This window comes from Carettochelys insculpta, chromosome 31, assembly GCF_033958435.1.
Source record: "Carettochelys insculpta isolate YL-2023 chromosome 31, ASM3395843v1, whole genome shotgun sequence".
NCBI lineage: Eukaryota > Metazoa > Chordata > Testudines > Carettochelyidae > Carettochelys > Carettochelys insculpta.
Window position 1 is genome coordinate 5742975 of NC_134167.1, and position 18707 is coordinate 5761681.

At 47.6% G+C, this 18707-nt stretch overlaps 1 long non-coding RNA gene across 2 annotated transcripts in view; it reads left to right on the plus strand.

Annotated features, from left to right (window-relative positions):
* Nucleotides 1–16747, plus strand: part of LOC142004267 (uncharacterized) — a 36300-nt gene extending 19553 nt beyond the window's left edge. For both annotated transcript variants that reach the window (XR_012642954.1, XR_012642955.1), the window contains exons 5-10: nt 300–2925; nt 3356–5981; nt 6412–9037; nt 9468–12091; nt 12522–13691; nt 14671–16747. This is a non-coding gene — a long non-coding RNA (uncharacterized LOC142004267). The remainder of the gene's footprint in view (nt 1–299; nt 2926–3355; nt 5982–6411; nt 9038–9467; nt 12092–12521; nt 13692–14670) is intronic.
* The last annotated feature ends 1960 nt before the right edge of the window (nt 16748–18707 follow it).

Here is an 18707-nt window from a genome sequence, read left to right on the forward strand (position 1 = left end):
TTTTATATGATGACTGCCTGGAAAAGTGGTTGTCAAGGGGAAATGTGGAGATTGTGGCTCCGGGGTCGGATGGGTTCGGTACTCTTCTCACCCGCCCAGTGTGATTTCGGAAGAAGGGCAATTCCCTGCTCAAGAGTTTGAGGAATGCATGGGCTAGGGGGCTGAATATCCAGGCTGTTTGCAGATGCGAACAACCACAATGTTTCAGTAGTATGCACTCAGTTTGAGACAGGGAAGTTCATTTGTCCTCAGGGCAACTGAGTTGCGCAGGCCTGAGCGCTCCCCTCTCTGTGTTTCAGACAGCTCCAAGCGCCAGAGGTCAAGATAGAAGCATCAGGAACATCAAGCGAAGAGGAGGAAAGAAGACAAGTCACTGAAGGCGCAGGAGAGAAGGAAAGGGACTCCGGGCACAGTTCCATCCCAGTAATCAGGGCTCAGGTCATTTAATAACGCCATAGGGGGCATCTGAAGCCCAATAACACCTAGAGCCGCGTGACCGCCCTGTAAGCAGGGTCCGGGTGTGCGCTGTTTAACCCTTTTGACATAATGCTCCGCTAGCGGGGTACTCAGAGTGCCTGCCCTGTAAGGAGGGTACAGGTCACCTCCCCCTCACTTTCAAGGGCCTTGGAGCTCTTGGGTAACATAAAGAACGCAACCGCCCTGTAGCCAGGGTCCAGGTCTTCGTCCGTTTGCTCATGCGGCATTATGCCTTGTTGTGACCTTCAGTCAGGACGAAAACCCTGAAATTAGGGTGCAGGTCACATTCCGGTTGCTTCTGGGGGATACTGAGCTCTTTGGAACTTGGAGCAGAGGGACTCAGCGTCCCTGTAATTCAGGCCAGTTCTCTTCCCTCTTGCTGGTATGGGATCCTAGCCCGTTGGCAGTCTAGTGAGTGTGGCCAACGGGACTTGGGGTGTGACTCTCATCACTCTGAAGCATAGGAAATACTGAGCTCTCTGATAACTTGTGGAGCATGACCACCCTGAACTTTTGGGGCTAGGTCTCTGCCCTTTTGCTCCTTGGCTTTATGTGCCTTTATCCTTCTAATCAGAGGGACCGCCCTGTAATTAGGGTTGAGGTCCAACCCTTCTCACTTTTTGGGGGATTTGGGTTATTTTAAGGACCCAGAGGAGCATGACCACCCTGTATTCAGGGTTGAGGTCTACAGTTGTCCCATGTATATGTTCCTTAATACAGTGAGAGAGAGTGGCCACCTTGTGAACAGGGTGAGTGTCACGTGCCCCTGGCTTTTGGAAGAGAGCGAGGTTACTGGAGCAGCGTGAGCACCCTGTAACCAGGGCTCAGGTCTTTGCTCATTTGGAGTTGTGTCCTATGCTCAGCCTGCTGAATTTGACTGCCTGCCCTGTAATTAGGGCACATGTCATGTGCCTCCTATTAAGGGAGGACTGGGTTCCCTTGAATGCTCTGGGCTAAGTGACCACCCTGTAAGCAGGGTTCAGGTCTCCTCCTTCTGTCTTATAAATAAATGTATTTCCCATTAATCGGCTAGCCCGTGGGACCGTCCTGTAAGAAGGGCTTGGGTCCTCACTGCTTTGGCTCCTTTGGGTTGTTGGGTAGTCACTTTGACCCCACCCTGTAATCAGGGTGCAGGTCTTGTCCCTCTTCCCTTTGTGTCTTTGAGGGGAGGAAGATTGGTCAAGCTAAACCTTGGTCGAGCGACCTTGTGCCACGAGCTCTCTTTCTGTTCTGGGAAGTTCCCCTTTGTTTTGTATGAAGGTGTTTGTGAGAGCCTGTGATACGAGTGGGTGTGAGAGCTTTTTACTTTTTAATTTACTTCTTTTAATTTTTTTAAGTTAAGCCGCTGCAGCGCATTTTCTTTACTCTTCTCAGATTCAGAAAAGGAGCTCGAAGCATGTTAATGTATGATCGTCTTTCTCCTCACCAAAGGGACGGGTAAGGGCTCGGGTGTCATCTTTCAATGCCTTGGACACTGTGAGACCCCTTCAAATGGGGACTTGGTCCACCCCTTCCGCTCTGCTTAAGCTGAGCTCCGTTTTAGGGGGCTGATGACAGTGATTGGCCGTTAAGGAGAGTGATTTAGGTCACGAGTCTGAGAATCACAGCTCGTGCCGTATCCGCTACTACATGGGCAGCGTGGCCACCCTGTATCCAGGGTTCAGGGCTCTGTCCTTCATTCTTTTGTCACCAACTGCAGCCAGTTGGTTTTGAGTCCTGGCCCTGTAATTAGGGGAGAGTTTGTGTCCCTTTGGCTTCTGGGGGACGTTGAGCTCTGTGGAACCCGGAGCAGCGTGCCCGCCCTGTAAGTAGGGTCTGGGTCTCAGTCGAGTTGCTCATTTGGCAATATGCTGTACTCTGCTCGAGTGGTCAGGGTGACATCCCTGTAATGATGGTGCATGTCACAGGGGTGTCTGTAGAATGGCATAAAGTGAGCCCTGTGGTTCTTCGAGGAGCCTGACCTTCCTGTAATTCAGGTTGCCGTCTCTGCTGGTTGGCTCATCCCAGTGACCACCCTGTAATCGGGGTACGGGTTGCAGTTCTCTTTAGACCTCTGGGAGACTAGAAACATCTCAGTAAGACAGGCCGCTTGGGCTCCCTGTAACTCGGGTTTGAGCCTCTGAGGCCCTGGGGGGGTCCCTTGGCAGTGTATTTACTGCACAGCCTGAGGCCAGTGACAGCCCTGTAATCAGGGAATCTGGTCTTGACCCTCCAGTCTCTTGGCACTAGGCTAAGAGCAGCTAGCTGGCCTGAATGAACACCCTGTAGACAGGGTGCAGGTCTCAACAGGCAGTATTTATGGTACCTCCACAAAACTGTGTCCGGAGTCCTCCTGACCCTTCACTGCACTCTGCGCTTCCCACTTGCCTGGAATTCTGCAGCCAAATCGCTGGCTTTCTGCCCTGCTGACTGTGCTCCTGGAGACCCGAACTTCTGCTGTGGTTGCTGGTAAGCCCTGAATGGGAAGGTACTGAGACAGTTTTGGAGTAAGTCAACCCAGGCAGCATACCCTGTGACACTGATTTTGGACTACTTCTCAGTTCATTCCCTACGGCCCTTAATCATCTAATTCCTCTTGATTTTATATGATGACTGCCTGGAAAAGTGGTTGTCAAGGGGAAATGTGGAGATTGTGGCTCCGGGGTCGGATGGGTTCGGTACTCTTCTCACCCGCCCAGTGTGATTTCGGAAGAAGGGCAATTCCCTGCTCAAGAGTTTGAGGAATGCATGGGCTAGGGGGCTGAATATCCAGGCTGTTTGCAGATGCGAACAACCACAATGTTTCAGTAGTATGCACTCAGTTTGAGACAGGGAAGTTCATTTGTCCTCAGGGCAACTGAGTTGCGCAGGCCTGAGCGCTCCCCTCTCTGTGTTTCAGACAGCTCCAAGCGCCAGAGGTCAAGATAGAAGCATCAGGAACATCAAGCGAAGAGGAGGAAAGAAGACAAGTCACTGAAGGCGCAGGAGAGAAGGAAAGGGACTCCGGGCACAGTTCCATCCCAGTAATCAGGGCTCAGGTCATTTAATAACGCCATAGGGGGCATCTGAAGCCCAATAACACCTAGAGCCGCGTGACCGCCCTGTAAGCAGGGTCCGGGTGTGCGCTGTTTAACCCTTTTGACATAATGCTCCGCTAGCGGGGTACTCAGAGTGCCTGCCCTGTAAGGAGGGTACAGGTCACCTCCCCCTCACTTTCAAGGGCCTTGGAGCTCTTGGGTAACATAAAGAACGCAACCGCCCTGTAGCCAGGGTCCAGGTCTTCGTCCGTTTGCTCATGCGGCATTATGCCTTGTTGTGACCTTCAGTCAGGACGAAAACCCTGAAATTAGGGTGCAGGTCACATTCCGGTTGCTTCTGGGGGATACTGAGCTCTTTGGAACTTGGAGCAGAGGGACTCAGCGTCCCTGTAATTCAGGCCAGTTCTCTTCCCTCTTGCTGGTATGGGATCCTAGCCCGTTGGCAGTCTAGTGAGTGTGGCCAACGGGACTTGGGGTGTGACTCTCATCACTCTGAAGCATAGGAAATACTGAGCTCTCTGATAACTTGTGGAGCATGACCACCCTGAACTTTTGGGGCTAGGTCTCTGCCCTTTTGCTCCTTGGCTTTATGTGCCTTTATCCTTCTAATCAGAGGGACCGCCCTGTAATTAGGGTTGAGGTCCAACCCTTCTCACTTTTTGGGGGATTTGGGTTATTTTAAGGACCCAGAGGAGCATGACCACCCTGTATTCAGGGTTGAGGTCTACAGTTGTCCCATGTATATGTTCCTTAATACAGTGAGAGAGAGTGGCCACCTTGTGAACAGGGTGAGTGTCACGTGCCCCTGGCTTTTGGAAGAGAGCGAGGTTACTGGAGCAGCGTGAGCACCCTGTAACCAGGGCTCAGGTCTTTGCTCATTTGGAGTTGTGTCCTATGCTCAGCCTGCTGAATTTGACTGCCTGCCCTGTAATTAGGGCACATGTCATGTGCCTCCTATTAAGGGAGGACTGGGTTCCCTTGAATGCTCTGGGCTAAGTGACCACCCTGTAAGCAGGGTTCAGGTCTCCTCCTTCTGTCTTATAAATAAATGTATTTCCCATTAATCGGCTAGCCCGTGGGACCGTCCTGTAAGAAGGGCTTGGGTCCTCACTGCTTTGGCTCCTTTGGGTTGTTGGGTAGTCACTTTGACCCCACCCTGTAATCAGGGTGCAGGTCTTGTCCCTCTTCCCTTTGTGTCTTTGAGGGGAGGAAGATTGGTCAAGCTAAACCTTGGTCGAGCGACCTTGTGCCACGAGCTCTCTTTCTGTTCTGGGAAGTTCCCCTTTGTTTTGTATGAAGGTGTTTGTGAGAGCCTGTGATACGAGTGGGTGTGAGAGCTTTTTACTTTTTAATTTACTTCTTTTAATTTTTTTAAGTTAAGCCGCTGCAGCGCATTTTCTTTACTCTTCTCAGATTCAGAAAAGGAGCTCGAAGCATGTTAATGTATGATCGTCTTTCTCCTCACCAAAGGGACGGGTAAGGGCTCGGGTGTCATCTTTCAATGCCTTGGACACTGTGAGACCCCTTCAAATGGGGACTTGGTCCACCCCTTCCGCTCTGCTTAAGCTGAGCTCCGTTTTAGGGGGCTGATGACAGTGATTGGCCGTTAAGGAGAGTGATTTAGGTCACGAGTCTGAGAATCACAGCTCGTGCCGTATCCGCTACTACATGGGCAGCGTGGCCACCCTGTATCCAGGGTTCAGGGCTCTGTCCTTCATTCTTTTGTCACCAACTGCAGCCAGTTGGTTTTGAGTCCTGGCCCTGTAATTAGGGGAGAGTTTGTGTCCCTTTGGCTTCTGGGGGACGTTGAGCTCTGTGGAACCCGGAGCAGCGTGCCCGCCCTGTAAGTAGGGTCTGGGTCTCAGTCGAGTTGCTCATTTGGCAATATGCTGTACTCTGCTCGAGTGGTCAGGGTGACATCCCTGTAATGATGGTGCATGTCACAGGGGTGTCTGTAGAATGGCATAAAGTGAGCCCTGTGGTTCTTCGAGGAGCCTGACCTTCCTGTAATTCAGGTTGCCGTCTCTGCTGGTTGGCTCATCCCAGTGACCACCCTGTAATCGGGGTACGGGTTGCAGTTCTCTTTAGACCTCTGGGAGACTAGAAACATCTCAGTAAGACAGGCCGCTTGGGCTCCCTGTAACTCGGGTTTGAGCCTCTGAGGCCCTGGGGGGGTCCCTTGGCAGTGTATTTACTGCACAGCCTGAGGCCAGTGACAGCCCTGTAATCAGGGAATCTGGTCTTGACCCTCCAGTCTCTTGGCACTAGGCTAAGAGCAGCTAGCTGGCCTGAATGAACACCCTGTAGACAGGGTGCAGGTCTCAACAGGCAGTATTTATGGTACCTCCACAAAACTGTGTCCGGAGTCCTCCTGACCCTTCACTGCACTCTGCGCTTCCCACTTGCCTGGAATTCTGCAGCCAAATCGCTGGCTTTCTGCCCTGCTGACTGTGCTCCTGGAGACCCGAACTTCTGCTGTGGTTGCTGGTAAGCCCTGAATGGGAAGGTACTGAGACAGTTTTGGAGTAAGTCAACCCAGGCAGCATACCCTGTGACACTGATTTTGGACTACTTCTCAGTTCATTCCCTACGGCCCTTAATCATCTAATTCCTCTTGATTTTATATGATGACTGCCTGGAAAAGTGGTTGTCAAGGGGAAATGTGGAGATTGTGGCTCCGGGGTCGGATGGGTTCGGTACTCTTCTCACCCGCCCAGTGTGATTTCGGAAGAAGGGCAATTCCCTGCTCAAGAGTTTGAGGAATGCATGGGCTAGGGGGCTGAATATCCAGGCTGTTTGCAGATGCGAACAACCACAATGTTTCAGTAGTATGCACTCAGTTTGAGACAGGGAAGTTCATTTGTCCTCAGGGCAACTGAGTTGCGCAGGCCTGAGCGCTCCCCTCTCTGTGTTTCAGACAGCTCCAAGCGCCAGAGGTCAAGATAGAAGCATCAGGAACATCAAGCGAAGAGGAGGAAAGAAGACAAGTCACTGAAGGCGCAGGAGAGAAGGAAAGGGACTCCGGGCACAGTTCCATCCCAGTAATCAGGGCTCAGGTCATTTAATAACGCCATAGGGGGCATCTGAAGCCCAATAACACCTAGAGCCGCGTGACCGCCCTGTAAGCAGGGTCCGGGTGTGCGCTGTTTAATCCTTTTGACATAATGCTCTGCTAGCGGGGTACTCAGAGTGCCTGCCCTGTAAGGAGGGTACAGGTCACCTCCCCCTCACTTTCAAGGGCCTTGGAGCTCTTGGGTAACATAAAGAACGCAACCGCCCTGTAGCCAGGGTCCAGGTCTTCGTCCGTTTGCTCATGCGGCATTATGCCTTGTTGTGACCTTCAGTCAGGACGAAAACCCTGAAATTAGGGTGCAGGTCACATTCCGGTTGCTTCTGGGGGATACTGAGCTCTTTGGAACTTGGAGCAGAGGGACTCAGCGTCCCTGTAATTCAGGCCAGTTCTCTTCCCTCTTGCTGGTATGGGATCCTAGCCCGTTGGCAGTCTAGTGAGTGTGGCCAACGGGACTTGGGGTGTGACTCTCATCACTCTGAAGCATAGGAAATACTGAGCTCTCTGATAACTTGTGGAGCATGACCACCCTGAACTTTTGGGGCTAGGTCTCTGCCCTTTTGCTCCTTGGCTTTATGTGCCTTTATCCTTCTAATCAGAGGGACCGCCCTGTAATTAGGGTTGAGGTCCAACCCTTCTCACTTTTTGGGGGATTTGGGTTATTTTAAGGACCCAGAGGAGCATGACCACCCTGTATTCAGGGTTGAGGTCTACAGTTGTCCCATGTATATGTTCCTTAATACAGTGAGAGAGAGTGGCCACCTTGTGAACAGGGTGAGTGTCACGTGCCCCTGGCTTTTGGAAGAGAGCGAGGTTACTGGAGCAGCGTGAGCACCCTGTAACCAGGGCTCAGGTCTTTGCTCATTTGGAGTTGTGTCCTATGCTCAGCCTGCTGAATTTGACTGCCTGCCCTGTAATTAGGGCACATGTCATGTGCCTCCTATTAAGGGAGGACTGGGTTCCCTTGAATGCTCTGGGCTAAGTGACCACCCTGTAAGCAGGGTTCAGGTCTCCTCCTTCTGTCTTATAAATAAATGTATTTCCCATTAATCGGCTAGCCCGTGGGACCGTCCTGTAAGAAGGGCTTGGGTCCTCACTGCTTTGGCTCCTTTGGGTTGTTGGGTAGTCACTTTGACCCCACCCTGTAATCAGGGTGCAGGTCTTGTCCCTCTTCCCTTTGTGTCTTTGAGGGGAGGAAGATTGGTCAAGCTAAACCTTGGTCGAGCGACCTTGTGCCACGAGCTCTCTTTCTGTTCTGGGAAGTTCCCCTTTGTTTTGTATGAAGGTGTTTGTGAGAGCCTGTGATACGAGTGGGTGTGAGAGCTTTTTACTTTTTAATTTACTTCTTTTAATTTTTTTAAGTTAAGCCGCTGCAGCGCATTTTCTTTACTCTTCTCAGATTCAGAAAAGGAGCTCGAAGCATGTTAATGTATGATCGTCTTTCTCCTCACCAAAGGGACGGGTAAGGGCTCGGGTGTCATCTTTCAATGCCTTGGACACTGTGAGACCCCTTCAAATGGGGACTTGGTCCACCCCTTCCGCTCTGCTTAAGCTGAGCTCCGTTTTAGGGGGCTGATGACAGTGATTGGCCGTTAAGGAGAGTGATTTAGGTCACGAGTCTGAGAATCACAGCTCGTGCCGTATCCGCTACTACATGGGCAGCGTGGCCACCCTGTATCCAGGGTTCAGGGCTCTGTCCTTCATTCTTTTGTCACCAACTGCAGCCAGTTGGTTTTGAGTCCTGGCCCTGTAATTAGGGGAGAGTTTGTGTCCCTTTGGCTTCTGGGGGACGTTGAGCTCTGTGGAACCCGGAGCAGCGTGCCCGCCCTGTAAGTAGGGTCTGGGTCTCAGTCGAGTTGCTCATTTGGCAATATGCTGTACTCTGCTCGAGTGGTCAGGGTGACATCCCTGTAATGATGGTGCATGTCACAGGGGTGTCTGTAGAATGGCATAAAGTGAGCCCTGTGGTTCTTCGAGGAGCCTGACCTTCCTGTAATTCAGGTTGCCGTCTCTGCTGGTTGGCTCATCCCAGTGACCACCCTGTAATCGGGGTACGGGTTGCAGTTCTCTTTAGACCTCTGGGAGACTAGAAACATCTCAGTAAGACAGGCCGCTTGGGCTCCCTGTAACTCGGGTTTGAGCCTCTGAGGCCCTGGGGGGGTCCCTTGGCAGTGTATTTACTGCACAGCCTGAGGCCAGTGACAGCCCTGTAATCAGGGAATCTGGTCTTGACCCTCCAGTCTCTTGGCACTAGGCTAAGAGCAGCTAGCTGGCCTGAATGAACACCCTGTAGACAGGGTGCAGGTCTCAACAGGCAGTATTTATGGTACCTCCACAAAACTGTGTCCGGAGTCCTCCTGACCCTTCACTGCACTCTGCGCTTCCCACTTGCCTGGAATTCTGCAGCCAAATCGCTGGCTTTCTGCCCTGCTGACTGTGCTCCTGGAGATCCGAACTTCTGCTGTGGTTGCTGGTAAGCCCTGAATGGGAAGGTACTGAGACAGTTTTGGAGTAAGTCAACCCAGGCAGCATACCCTGTGACACTGATTTTGGACTACTTCTCAGTTCATTCCCTACGGCCCTTAATCATCTAATTCCTCTTGATTTTATATGATGACTGCCTGGAAAAGTGGTTGTCAAGGGGAAATGTGGAGATTGTGGCTCCGGGGTCGGATGGGTTCGGTACTCTTCTCACCCGCCCAGTGTGATTTCGGAAGAAGGGCAATTCCCTGCTCAAGAGTTTGAGGAATGCATGGGCTAGGGGGCTGAATATCCAGGCTGTTTGCAGATGCGAACAACCACAATGTTTCAGTAGTATGCACTCAGTTTGAGACAGGGAAGTTCATTTGTCCTCAGGGCAACTGAGTTGCGCAGGCCTGAGCGCTCCCCTCTCTGTGTTTCAGACAGCTCCAAGCGCCAGAGGTCAAGATAGAAGCATCAGGAACATCAAGCGAAGAGGAGGAAAGAAGACAAGTCACTGAAGGCGCAGGAGAGAAGGAAAGGGACTCCGGGCACAGTTCCATCCCAGTAATCAGGGCTCAGGTCATTTAATAACGCCATAGGGGGCATCTGAAGCCCAATAACACCTAGAGCCGCGTGACCGCCCTGTAAGCAGGGTCCGGGTGTGCGCTGTTTAATCCTTTTGACATAATGCTCCGCTAGCGGGGTACTCAGAGTGCCTGCCCTGTAAGGAGGGTACAGGTCACCTCCCCCTCACTTTCAAGGGCCTTGGAGCTCTTGGGTAACATAAAGAACGCAACCGCCCTGTAGCCAGGGTCCAGGTCTTCGTCCGTTTGCTCATGCGGCATTATGCCTTGTTGTGACCTTCAGTCAGGACGAAAACCCTGAAATTAGGGTGCAGGTCACATTCCGGTTGCTTCTGGGGGATACTGAGCTCTTTGGAACTTGGAGCAGAGGGACTCAGCGTCCCTGTAATTCAGGCCAGTTCTCTTCCCTCTTGCTGGTATGGGATCCTAGCCCGTTGGCAGTCTAGTGAGTGTGGCCAACGGGACTTGGGGTGTGACTCTCATCACTCTGAAGCATAGGAAATACTGAGCTCTCTGATAACTTGTGGAGCATGACCACCCTGAACTTTTGGGGCTAGGTCTCTGCCCTTTTGCTCCTTGGCTTTATGTGCCTTTATCCTTCTAATCAGAGGGACCGCCCTGTAATTAGGGTTGAGGTCCAACCCTTCTCACTTTTTGGGGGATTTGGGTTATTTTAAGGACCCAGAGGAGCATGACCACCCTGTATTCAGGGTTGAGGTCTACAATTGTCCCATGTATATGTTCCTTAATACAGTGAGAGAGAGTGGCCACCTTGTGAACAGGGTGAGTGTCACGTGCCCCTGGCTTTTGGAAGAGAGCGAGGTTACTGGAGCAGCGTGAGCACCCTGTAACCAGGGCTCAGGTCTTTGCTCATTTGGAGTTGTGTCCTATGCTCAGCCTGCTGAATTTGACTGCCTGCCCTGTAATTAGGGCACATGTCATGTGCCTCCTATTAAGGGAGGACTGGGTTCCCTTGAATGCTCTGGGCTAAGTGACCACCCTGTAAGCAGGGTTCAGGTCTCCTCCTTCTGTCTTATAAATAAATGTATTTCCCATTAATCGGCTAGCCCGTGGGACCGTCCTGTAAGAAGGGCTTGGGTCCTCACTGCTTTGGCTCCTTTGGGTTGTTGGGTAGTCACTTTGACCCCACCCTGTAATCAGGGTGCAGGTCTTGTCCCTCTTCCCTTTGTGTCTTTGAGGGGAGGAAGATTGGTCAAGCTAAACCTTGGTCGAGCGACCTTGTGCCACGAGCTCTCTTTCTGTTCTGGGAAGTTCCCCTTTGTTTTGTATGAAGGTGTTTGTGAGAGCCTGTGATACGAGTGGGTGTGAGAGCTTTTTACTTTTTAATTTACTTCTTTTAATTTTTTTAAGTTAAGCCGCTGCAGCGCATTTTCTTTACTCTTCTCAGATTCAGAAAAGGAGCTCGAAGCATGTTAATGTATGATCGTCTTTCTCCTCACCAAAGGGACGGGTAAGGGCTCGGGTGTCATCTTTCAATGCCTTGGACACTGTGAGACCCCTTCAAATGGGGACTTGGTCCACCCCTTCCGCTCTGCTTAAGCTGAGCTCCGTTTTAGGGGGCTGATGACAGTGATTGGCCGTTAAGGAGAGTGATTTAGGTCACGAGTCTGAGAATCACAGCTCGTGCCGTATCCGCTACTACATGGGCAGCGTGGCCACCCTGTATCCAGGGTTCAGGGCTCTGTCCTTCATTCTTTTGTCACCAACTGCAGCCAGTTGGTTTTGAGTCCTGGCCCTGTAATTAGGGGAGAGTTTGTGTCCCTTTGGCTTCTGGGGGACGTTGAGCTCTGTGGAACCCGGAGCAGCGTGCCCGCCCTGTAAGTAGGGTCTGGGTCTCAGTCGAGTTGCTCATTTGGCAATATGCTGTACTCTGCTCGAGTGGTCAGGGTGACATCCCTGTAATGATGGTGCATGTCACAGGGGTGTCTGTAGAATGGCATAAAGTGAGCCCTGTGGTTCTTCGAGGAGCCTGACCTTCCTGTAATTCAGGTTGCCGTCTCTGCTGGTTGGCTCATCCCAGTGACCACCCTGTAATCGGGGTACGGGTTGCAGTTCTCTTTAGACCTCTGGGAGACTAGAAACATCTCAGTAAGACAGGCCGCTTGGGCTCCCTGTAACTCGGGTTTGAGCCTCCGAGGCCCTGGGGGGGTCCCTTGGCAGTGTTTACTGCACAGCCTGAAGCCAGTGACAGCCCTGTAATCAGGGAATCTGGTCTTGACCCTCCAGTCTCTTGGCACTAGGCTAAGAGCAGCTAGCTGGCCTGAATGAACACCCTGTAGACAGGGTGCAGGTCTCAACAGGCAGTATTTATGGTACCTCCACAAAACTGTGTCCGGAGTCCTCCTGACCCTTCACTGCACTCTGCGCTTCCCACTTGCCTGGAATTCTGCAGCCAAATCGCTGGCTTTCTGCCCTGCTGACTGTGCTCCTGGAGATCCGAACTTCTGCTGTGGTTGCTGGTAAGCCCTGAATGGGAAGGTACTGCGACAGTTTTGGAGTAAGTCAACCCAGGCAGCATACCCTGTGACACTGATTTTGGACTACTTCTCAGTTCATTCCCTACGGCCCTTAATCATCTAATTCCTCTTGATTTTATATGATGACTGCCTGGAAAAGTGGTTGTCAAGGGGAAATGTGGAGATTGTGGCTCCGGGGTCGGATGGGTTCGGTACTCTTCTCACCCGCCCAGTGTGATTTCGGAAGAAGGGCAATTCCCTGCTCAAGAGTTTGAGGAATGCATGGGCTAGGGGACTGAATATCCAGGCTGTTTGCAGATGCGAACAACCACAATGTTTCAGTAGTATGCACTCAGTTTGAGACAGGGAAGTTCATTTGTCCTCAGGGCAACTGAGTTGCGCAGGCCTGAGCGCTCCCCTCTCTGTGTTTCAGACAGCTCCAAGCGCCAGAGGTCAAGATAGAAGCATCAGGAACATCAAGCGAAGAGGAGGAAAGAAGACAAGTCACTGAAGGCGTAGGAGAGAAGGAAAGGGACTCCGGGCACAGTTCCATCCCAGTAATCAGGGCTCAGGTCATTTAATAACACCATAGGGGGCATCTGAAGCCCAATAACACCTAGAGCCGCGTGACCGCCCTGTAAGCAGGGTCCGGGTGTGCGCTGTTTAATCCTTTTGACATAATGCTCCGCTAGCGGGGTACTCAGAGTGCCTGCCCTGTAAGGAGGGTACAGGTCACCTCCCCCTCACTTTCAAGGGCCTTGGAGCTCTTGGGTAACATAAAGAACGCAACCGCCCTGTAGCCAGGGTCCAGGTCTTCGTCCGTTTGCTCATGCGGCATTATGCCTTGTTGTGATCTTCAGTCAGGATGAGAACCCTGAAATTAGGGTGGAGGTCACATTCCTGTTGCTTCTGGGGGACGTTGAGCTCTGTGGAACCTAGAGCAGCGTGCCCGCCCTGTAATTAGGCTCCGGGTCTCAGTTGAGTTGTTCATTTGGCAATATGGTGTATTCTGCTCGAGTGGTCAGGGTGAGATCCCTGTAATGATGGTGCATGTCACCGGTGTCTGTAGAATGGTATAAAGTGAGCCTTGTGGTTGTTCAAGGAGCCTGACCTTCCTGTAATTCAGGTTGCCGTCTCTGCTGGTTGGCTCTTCCCAGTGACCACCCTGTAATCGGGGTACGGGTTGCAGTTCTCTTTAGACCTCTGGGAGACTAGAAACATCTCAGTAAGACAGGCCGCTTGGGCTCCCTGTAACTCGGGTTTGAGCCTCCAAGGCCCTGGGGGGGTCCCTTGGCAGTGTGTTTACTGCACAGCCTGAGGCCAGTGACAGCCCTGTAATCAGGGAATCTGGTCTTGACCCTCCAGTCTCTTGGCACTAGGCTAAGAGCAGCTAGCTGGCCTGAATGAACACCCTGTAAACAGGGTGCAGGTCTCAACAGGCAGTATTTATGGTACCTCCATAAAACTGTGTCCGGAGTCCTCCTGACCCTTCACTGCACTCTGCGCTTCCCACTTGCCTGGAATTCTGCAGCCAAGTCTCTGGCTTTCTGCCCTGCTGACTGTGCTCCTGGAGATCGAACCTCCTGCTGCTGTTGCTCGTAAGGTGAGAAGGGGAAGGTGCTGAGGTAGTTTTGTAATAAATTTGTTTGAATGAGCTCCCTGTAGATAAGGTCCAAGCTGATCATATTCTCTTTATATTTTTCCTTGTTAAATTGTGTCCTGGCTCTTGGCTCTTCATTCTGTGCTTCCATCTTTCCTTTAATTTCAAATTAAGTTTCTTGAAGTTTTTGTGTTGCTTACTGTGCTCCTGGCCATCTATCATTCTGTTATTACCAATTACATTATGAAGAGAGTTTTCCATGATAGTTTTATTAACAATCTCTTTTTACATTTTTATTTTTCTTTAATTTTGGTATTTATGTTTCTAAATTACACCCTGCTCTTCTTCATCTAATTTCTGCTGCTTTATGGAGACTTTGGAACTCTTTGGACCAGTGGTTTATTCAAATGTAACAATTAGTTTGTAGAATTGGCTTTGCAATTACGTTCGGTTGATAACAATTTCTGTACATTTTTGCTTTTCATGTGTGGTGCTAATTTTGTGAGTGAGGCAGATTTAATCATCTTAAAATGCATTGATATTCTCTCTTAATTATTCTCCTTTTATCCTTGAGGCATTGCTCTTTGAAAATATGCATTTTTTTTTTGTGCATCTGTGTATTTTACCAGTACATTCCTGAGCTCAAAATTCATACTATGAATTTGGAAATTGCATTTCTATTTTAATAACCAATATGTGCTTTATCGTTTTGTCCACTTCCATTTTACGTTTATTTTTATCTTTTTTAAATATGGAACATTTCTGTTATTTTTATCTAGAATTTCAAATAGCTTTGTAAGTCTTTTATAACTGTCTTGCTCATGCTTTACACCCTTTTAAGTTGGTCAAACTATAAAGTCACACAAAGAATATAAATTCAGCTAATGGAGTTCATTAATAAACATTTTTAAGTAATATAAAATCTTTCTTGCATAGCATTATTAACATGTCTTTAAAATAGTATTTTTTGTTTCTTCTTCAGGTTTATACCATGTCCAGAACCTTGTTATATAAATGCATAAGAAGGATAAACTGAACAAATTGACTAGCATCTCTCATCTTAATGTTAATAGTCAGTATATTACAAACTGAAACTCAATTATTTGTGGCACCACAGCACTGCCTGAAGACTTGGAAAGCAGTTTTTCTGCTGTGACCTTTCTCTTCAGTAACTACCTGCCAACTTAACACTGTTATGTCATTTTATAATAACGTATGTCCTCTCAAACTGTCTTTTACTAATGACTCCATAAATCCTGCTTTGTGCGTTGTACATTCATATTCTTACAGAAAATCAGAATGTATCCTTTTAAATTAATTCATTCATGAAACTTAGTTTTTACCAGGCTTTCCTGAATAATTTTCATGTAATTGCTTGATTTGGGTTTCTGTTTAGTAAGCAGTAAGATCTACTCTCATTAAGGTTCTATGGACTGCAGCAGAAAAGCTCTTTGTAAAGTATAGAAGAAACCTGAGAAACTGGGTGTGAGTGGCCACCTCAAGAATGTTGGAAGATCTTTCACACACTATTAATATTTCTCCCAGTGAATAAGAAAGCCCATTTTTATGTCAAAACAGTATCACAGCTATGCTGCCATATGGAATCAACTACATTTCTATCACCAATTAGAAATTGTCAGTATAACTGGTTAGTTGCATGTATATGTTGATTTCATGTAGCTGTGTAACCAAGTATTTAAAATGTGTTTTAACAAAGTGACTATCAGATTTTATGTAAAAGAGTTACAGACATCTTAGAAAATGTGTTCCTTTGATTTAAATGTGTGACTTCTGTATAGTTGGGTGACAAATACTTTAGGTACTTTTTGTTTTTACTGACAGCTTCATCACAAGGTACCTTGGCATAATTGTAGATCTGTAATTCAATGACCTCAAACAAGCACACACTGTAGGCTTGTAGCTTACTATTATTAATATTTCAAAACCTCCTTCTGCAAGTGCAAAAATGTAATTTAAGGGAAGGCGTATGTTTGTATTCTTCATTCATGTGCAAGTACTCCTCCCAAACAAAGTTAAAAAAAGTTAAGATTGAACAGAGTAATATTTACTCCACGAAATCCTTACCTTAATATTTTAAAACTCTGGCTCTCTCACACATTGCTAAAAAGAAACAACCTATAAAGCTAACCCAAAAACTGTCAGTTATTTCTGCTTTGAAACACGTACTCTACTTAAACAGTCACACTACTGGAATTGTGCCACACATTCAATTTTAACTTTGCACCTGTTGTGTCGGAACAGTTAGAGGAATTTTGGTTTTTGTGTATGTTGATGTAAGAGGTAATAGTGGTGTTTTAATAGGTTTTTATGCTTACTGAATAAAGTGGATGCTTAAGGGTGATGATGTGGATGTTTTATGTAGGTGTTTTACTGTTAAGTTAGTATTTGTGTGGAGGTGCAGTATTTTGTGATGATGACTGGTTTTCAGGTATTTGATTTAGTGTGAACTGTTGACAAAGTGAGATGTTGTATATGTTCTTTATTAGTTGTACTTAGAGGGCAAAGTTGAGGTTGTTTGGTGCAATTCCACTGATGTGAAAGTTAATTTGAGTAGGTGTTTGAAAGCATTGAGGTTTCAATTTTAAGCCTGACGGTTCCAGGACCCACCTCAGTTCTTACAGTGGTTCCTAATGCCAAAATCTGGACTAAAGAGGACATGGCAGAATAAAGGTATCTCCAGAGATTTTTAAAATTTACTATTTCTGCAGCTTTAGCTGATCCCTTCACCGTTACCGAGCTTTTCAAAGTGTTATAATTGTGAAACAATTCTACTTCTGTGAGTCAAGTGTTGAACAATGACTTACCTGTGTTAAGAGATTTATACTGGTACTTAATTCTGTTCTATACTAGGATGATTTTTCTGATATCATCACTTTTTGATGTGCGAAATGAATTATCTAGGTTTGATTTTACTTAATTGATAAAAGTTGGAATAATTCATGTTAAATTCATACATTTAACTTTTGTCATGTCACCTTTCTTGGCTTTCTGTACCTTATTTATTAATGTTTATGTAAATAATAAAAAGTATAAATTCAGGGATAGTCTCATTTCTGTCTTTGGCTAAATAAAAATAAATTTGGTCAGCCTGTGAAAAATTTTGGTGTCATTACTTTTAAATTAATTTTCATCTTTTTTACATTTTTTTGTGATTGTGGGAAGTAACCTGCAATGTTGCAAGTTTCACTCTTCTCTTACATCACATGTTACTTGGCACTCTGAAGTGCAGTGTGACCTTGAAATGCAGATGAAGATCCTGTTACTACTGTACTTAGGTGCATGAAGTTGCCCTCCTTGAGCTTCTAAGGCATGAGAGAATGGGGTAGGTTCCTTCACTGACTACACATTTTCTAGTTAGCTTGAGTTCTGCAAGACCTCGAGCTCACTATATGATGTGGTTACGCTAAGACTGGCCAAAAATGGGCAAGGTCCTTTGATTTGGGCAACATTCCAGTTCAGATTTATTTTAAAGTGGATTAATATACCATTTTTATATTTAATTCCATCTCATGTTTTTTTCAAAAATTAACTTTTAAGGTGTACTAAATTTTTAATATGCTGCTACATGTGAAGTAGTGTGGTCTAGCGATGCAGAGTGCAGGTTTGCTTTCTCTTCCTTGCTCTGCAACGGGTCTACTGACTGTCCTGGGGCAAATCACTTCGCCTACCCATTCCAGTTTCTCCATCTGCTTAAAATGGGGCTGTGTGAGGGGGTGATGATTGTACTTTCCTCTCTTGTGAAGAGTTTTGAGATCTACTGAAGAAAAACACGAAACAGAATTTTTACTAAAAATAAGATTCCATATGGGTGGGAGAACTAGAGATAATCTTTAGCAAGGGTGCATGAAGATATAATTCAATAAGTATTAATTATGCTAATAGTGTGAATAAAACTATCCTGGTAAATAATGAATTGAAACTGTCTCTCATTCTTGGCATTTCTTATTCTTAGTTACCACATGCTTTTTGTATAATTGAAATAAGTATGGGGATGTGCTTTTGATTACTATTCAAAAAATGGGGAATTTGGAAAGCAAGTACTCAATATTAGGTGATCATTGACTGTACAAAAAGTTTAAGATGGGGTAATGAATAGGTGGACCACATTCAAATATGGTTTCCAACTGCTTTTGAGTGTACCCTAAAATATCTATTTATTTTCTCTGGAGTCAGGACCTTGACTATACCTTGGTCAAGAAACTTGGATAGAGATAAAAAAAAAAATTGACTACTCCAGTTCAAGGAATGGCAAAAGCTGAAGGATGCTGTAATTATAAATATGGGATTAACCCCCTAACCCTTAATGTTAGTATTCCAACGGTAATAGCTAGAAGTTAGAGATGAAACAATTAAAGTCTTTGTAAAGCAGGCACCAAAAATAGCTTTAATCAGCTTGTAGAAAAGGGGTTTCCAAACAGAATCTTGCCATTGAAGTTGAATCAGTTGATCACTGTAAGCTGTGAAATGCAAAACATACTCTGAGGGATCTGCTGGCCTTCACTAATGGTAGTCATGCAGCTGTAGACTGCACGGCATGGGACCTTGGTAACAAAAACTCGGAACTGGCCGACTCCACCTGCCTGAATTACTGAGTTATTGGTTGGTCTGGTGGAACAGGCACTGAACTGTAAAAGGGCTGCATAATTGAAAGGGACTTTACACTAACTCGAAGTGGCACTGCAGCCCTGGAAGCTTGTGAATAATAGGTTAAGGGATGGTGTCCCTGTTAGTAGTTCATGCCTTTTGCCTATGAAGCCTCCTCGCAGGCAGCAAAAATGGGAAGGGGCAGGCAGGGAGACACAGCACTGGAGCCATTTGAAATACACATGAGGGACCTTGTCCCCTGCCCCTTCTGCTCCCTGCAGGCTCAATTGCAGTCCTGCTGATTGCAGGTCAGAGGGGTTAAGGAAGGAATGGGCAGCCACTGAATAGTGCTGGGCCACATGAGTGGCCATCCTTCACCTCAGTGGGCTCCAGCAGCCCATAGACCACTGGGGT